This window comes from Humulus lupulus, chromosome 2 (assembly GCF_963169125.1).
Source record: "Humulus lupulus chromosome 2, drHumLupu1.1, whole genome shotgun sequence".
Lineage (NCBI taxonomy): Eukaryota > Viridiplantae > Streptophyta > Magnoliopsida > Rosales > Cannabaceae > Humulus > Humulus lupulus.
The window spans coordinates 102,114,806-102,120,319 of NC_084794.1; positions in this window are offsets into that span (position 1 = coordinate 102,114,806).

A 5,514-nucleotide genomic window follows, 5' to 3' on the forward strand; every position below is an offset into this window, starting at 1 on the left:
ATTTCCCCTAAGGCTTGTGAAACTCAAGAACCCTAGTTCTTTGATCACGGCGTTGGGATTCAATATTAATAATAGCACTAAGTGGACGTAGGTCATTACCATTCATTGGGGCCGAACCACTATAAATCATTTGTGTTTGTTCTTTACCATTAGATTATATTCTTGATTATCATCTCATTTCTAGTCGTATTTTTTACTCTGTGTCATTGGCCAAATCGAGGGTCAACATTCTGGTGCTTTCATTGAGAGTTGAACTCAAGAAGCTGTAAGAAAATCAAATGGAAAAGACATCTAAGAAAGCTGGACTGGTCGCTGGCGCTGCATCATCTCAACCTCCTCCTCCAAATTTGGTGGAGAATGAACCACATTTAGAGTTTGAAGAGGAGGAGTTGGATACGGAAACACTGAGGGCAACACTGGGGGTGTTGCAAGATGAGTTGGCCAATCAGGAGAATGCAGCGAAGACAATGGCGCTGTAGCAGAGAGAAATTGAACGTCAGCACCAGGAGCTGAGTGAGCAGCAGGCGGACATGGACCGTCGGTAGAGGGATGCCATGGCCGCTCTCGAAGCAGCCATTCAATTGGCTCGAGGACAGGCTATGCCGGCCTCTCACCTGGATCAGCCACCGAGCGTGCCACCACAACGGGCTCCCAATCCAAGTCCTCCACTCTAGCCGGCAAGCCCCCAAAGGCCGGAGCAGCCACCTATGGCTCAGGATGATGTCCCCGTTTGGGATCCTGAGCAGCAGCCTCCATCTCAAGCTGGTCAAGGCAATCCCCAACACTAGAGGCAGAATAGGGCCGGGCAGCCGCCCCGCTGCCCTAGATGCCCAGGGGACGAAGAGCCAAATCCACCAAGCAGGGGGCAGCGTCCTTCTACCATCAGAAGGAACAACGAGTTAGGCTCTGCGGTCAGGGGCCCCCCACGGCATAATAATGCACGGGGGCCCAACGACCAGTGTAGGCCTCCCCCTGACACTTGGGAAATTCCAGCCCGAGGAGGAAATAGCATGAACAGTCGGTCACGCCGTAGTCGGCCACAGTTTAGAGATGGCCATGACTATAATGAAGCTGATTCTTGCAGAGGAAATGATGTTCGAATGAATGAGGAAAGAGGTGGAGACAGAAGCCCCCAACCTAGAGAAAATAGGCCAGCAAGCCATAACGCAAGGGGGCAACCTAGGCAGCATAACTTCTTTGATCGGCTAGGAGTTAGTGATCAGAGGCGCAGGGATGATGATTTGAGGGACGTACTCAACGACCGTCATGAGAGGCACGATGAGTATGCTCCTCCGGCACCGGTCACCCCAGCGATCCCAGAAGCAGTTCAGGCTCAGATTGATGCCCTGAACCAAGTAGTACAACAGCTAGTCGGGGGTCAAACATCCCACATAGAGTACGATCGGAGGATGGGCACTCCGTTTATGCAAAGGACTGCTGTGACAAAATCCCCCAGTAAATTCAAAATGCCAACACTTCCAAACTTTGATGGGTACGAAGACCCAGTATCTCATGTAAACAAATTTGAGATATAAATGGATATATAGAAAGTGTCAGAAGATGCCAGTTGCAGGATCTTCCCCGCAACACTATCTAACACTGCCCCGGAGTGGTTCTTTAAGTTCCCTCTTGCTAGTATAGTATCCTGGGAGATGTTCGTGAAGGAATTCTACGGACAATTCTATGCGGGCCGCGTACACCCCACAAAGGCCAACCAACTAGCCGAGATGCTCTAGAAGGAGGGAGAGCCCTTGAAGGAGTATGTCCAGCGATTTATGCGAGCAATGGCTGGAGCCAAGATGGTGGGCGATGAAGGAAAAATTATGGCCCTACTTGCTGGGGTTAGACGCCATTCTCCCCTCTGGAGTAGCCTAAGAAAGAATGGGGTAAGAAGTACCCAGGAGTTTTTGGATCGAGCTGATTGGTACATCAAGCTTGAGGGCACGATTGCCAATGAGGGAAAATCTCCCACGAAGGACAAGGGGTCAAAGGAAGAACCCTCCAAGGCCGCCAAGGGGTCGGAGAAACCCAATGGCAACAGCAAGGGCAATGGGAACGGAAATGGCAGAAATGGTGGAAAACGGGCAAGCAATGAACCGTCAGCATCTGACAATAAACGCCCCAAAGGCAATCGATATGAGTCGAGATTCACCAACTATATGGCCCTTGTCGAAAGTCAAGCGGAAGTCTATCAGGCGACCAGCTCTAGCGTGCCTTACAAGCGACATGCACCTATAAGGAAGGATATCTCCAAGAGAGATACAACAAAATTATGTTGTTTTCACAACGACTACGAGCACGACACTAATGAATGCAACTAGTTGAAGGACGAAATTGAGTTCCTGATCAGGCAGGGACATCTAAGGAGATATGTGCGAGCCGCAGGAGGGTCTCAACAAGAGGCTCAAGGTGGCAACGAGCAGGCGCCTGCACGCCAACACTCACCGCCTTTACAGCCAGCTCTTATGGCAGGCACGTTACTCACCATCTGTGGTGGCCCACACCTTGCAGGGGACAATGGGAAGGCAAGGGCACGTTACGCTCGAGCCCTACGGCACGACCAGGACATCGAGATGATGAGTGTGGAGGATCGAGCACCAAAGAAGGCTCGAACAGAGGAGGAATTGATAACCTTCTCTAAAGACGATGCCTAGCACATACAATTCCCACACTTCGATCCGCTGGTCGTGGACGTGAAAATTGCCAACATGATGGTGAAGAGGGTGTTGGTTGACACAGGAAGCTCAGTCTACATCCTATATAAGTCCTCATTGGAAAGAATGAAGTTTTTCATCAAAGACTTGGAGCCATGCAACCAAACCATCTATGGTTTTTCTGGTGAAGGGCTCACCCCAACTGGGTCAATTAGGCTTCCAATTACAGCAGGTACTGCACCTGCTAACAGGACATTACTCACTACTTTCATAGTAGTTGATTGTCCTTTGGCATATAATGCTATAATTGGGAGGCCAATTTTGGTAGACCTACGAGCCGTTACCTCGATATGGCACCTGGCCATGAAATTCCCAACCGACGCAGGGATAGGATGCGTGTTGGGAAATCAGCGGGAAGCGAGGGAATACTACAACGCCTCGATAACTAAGGCAAAGAAAGGTATATCGAGGGAAGTTGCCGGAAAAGAGTTGCAAATGGCAGCTAATGTACAAGCCCAATCAGGTGATGATGTCACCAAATAGGGCGTTGCCCAAAGTGAGGACAGAGATTTAGATCCTCGCTCTGGGGATTTTGATGAAGAGATAGGACCCATCGAGGACCTTGAAGAGGTCCAACTCAATGAAGAAAATCTGACCAGGGTTGTGAAAGTCGATAAAAACTTAGAGACAACAACAAAACAAGCACTGGTGGAATTTTTTAAGGAAAACCAGGAAGTTTTTGCCTGGTCGCACAAATACATGGTCGGAATAGACCCTGTAGTCATTAGTCAAGTCCTAAACATAGACAAAAGTTTTCCACTGGTACAACAGAAAATGAGGCTGCTCCACAAAGATAGATCAAAGGCCCTAAAAGAAGAAGTCAAGAAGTTGAAGGAGAATGAATTCATTAGGGTAGCATTTTATCCATCATGGGTCTCTAATCCCGTGCTAGTTCCCAATGCGAATGGCCAATGGCGAACATGCAGGAATTTAACAGGCCTTAATAAAGCCTGCCCTAAAGATTGTTTCCTACTCCCTAGGATCGACCAACTGGTCGATGCCACTGCAAGGCATGAGATTCTCTCATTCATGGATGCATACTCTGGGTATAATCAGATCAGTATGCATCCTCCTGATGAGGATCACACTAGCTTTCAGACTGATACAGGGCTTTACTGTTACAAAGTAATGCCCTTCGGTTTGAAAAACCCTGGTGCGACTTACCAGCGACTGGTCAACCACATGTTTAAGGAGCTGATCAGCACAAACATGGAGGTATATGTCAATGACATGCTGGTTAAGTCGAAGAAGGCAGGAGGGCATATAGGGGATTTGCAAAAATGCTTCAACGTCTTGAACAAATATCAGATGAAGCTGAATCCCCTCAAGTGCTCCTTCGGAGTAGGATCAAGGAAGTTCTTGGGATTTATAGTAAACTTGAGAGGAATTGAGGCCAATCCCGGAAAGATCAAAGCCCTGTTTGATATGAAATCGCCAACAAAAATAAAGGATGTTCGAAGCTTGACCGGAAGAATTGCTGCTTTGAGTAGATTTATTTCCAAATCGACGAAGAAATGCATCCCATTTTTTAATCTACTCCGAGGGAACAAGAAACTCGAATAGACAGAGGAGTGCGAACAGGCTTTTCAAGCATTGAAGACTCATATGTCGCAACCACCGATCCTATCAAAGCCGGTTGATAAAGAAACTTTGTTCATCTACCTGGCGATCACAGAATATGCTGCTAGTGTTGTCTTAGTAAGAGAAGAAAAAGGTGTACAGAAGGTTGTTTATTATGTAAGCAAGAGGCTAATTGGGGCGGAGCTGCGATATCCTCCTATTGAAAAGTTATCCTATTGCTTAATTTTGGCCTCCAGGAAGCTGCGGCCCTACTTTCAAGCTCACCCAATCATGGTTTTGACTGACCAGCCTCTACGAAAAGTTCTGCAGAAGCCAGAAGCCGCAGGCAAATTATTGAAATGGGCGGTCAAGCTTGGGCAATTCGATATCTCTTACTTGCCACGAGCAGCAATAAAAGGGCAAGCCTTGACTGACTTCATCGCAGAGTTCACTGGGCTTCTAGATGGCAAGCAACCAGAAGCACCTGAAGAGCCTGAGCTTCAAAACCAAACTCCTTCATGGAAATTGTTCACGGACAGCTCCTCTAATGAACATCACGCAGAAGCAGGTGTGATTTTGATGATGCGTGAAGGGCATCGATTTCACTGCGCAATCAGGTTTGACTTCAATGCTTCTAATAACGAGGCCGAGTATGAAGCACTGCTCGTTGGGTTACGATTGGCCAAGGACATGAACATAAAGGCACTTGACATCTACAACGACTCTCAGCTGGTGGTAAATCAGATCATGGGAGAGTACCAGGCTCAAGGTTTAAAATGGTTGCTTACTTAAACAATACGAAGGATCTATTAGCGCAGTTTGACAGGTACACCCTTCAGCAAGTACCTCATGACTAGAATTCAAATGCTGATGCTTTGGCCAAATTAGCAAGTGCGAAGGATGCTGATACTCTGAACATAGTGCCAGTTGAGGGACTATCTGTGCCAAGCATCCAAGCAGAGGAGACCTCTTTGGTGATCCAGGCGGCCGATACATGGATGGCACCATACATAGAGTACCTTACACAGGGCGTTTTACCAACGGACAGAAACAAAGCAAGAACCCTTCAGCGGCAGGCTGCTAAGTATATCCTGGTCGATGGAATCATGTACCGAAGAGGATACTCAATGCCACTCCTCAAATGTGTTTCAAAGGAAAAGGCCAAAGAATTGATGAAAGAGGTCCACGAAGGCTTTTGTGGAGACCATGCTGGGGGCAGAGCTTATCGAAGAAGGTCCTA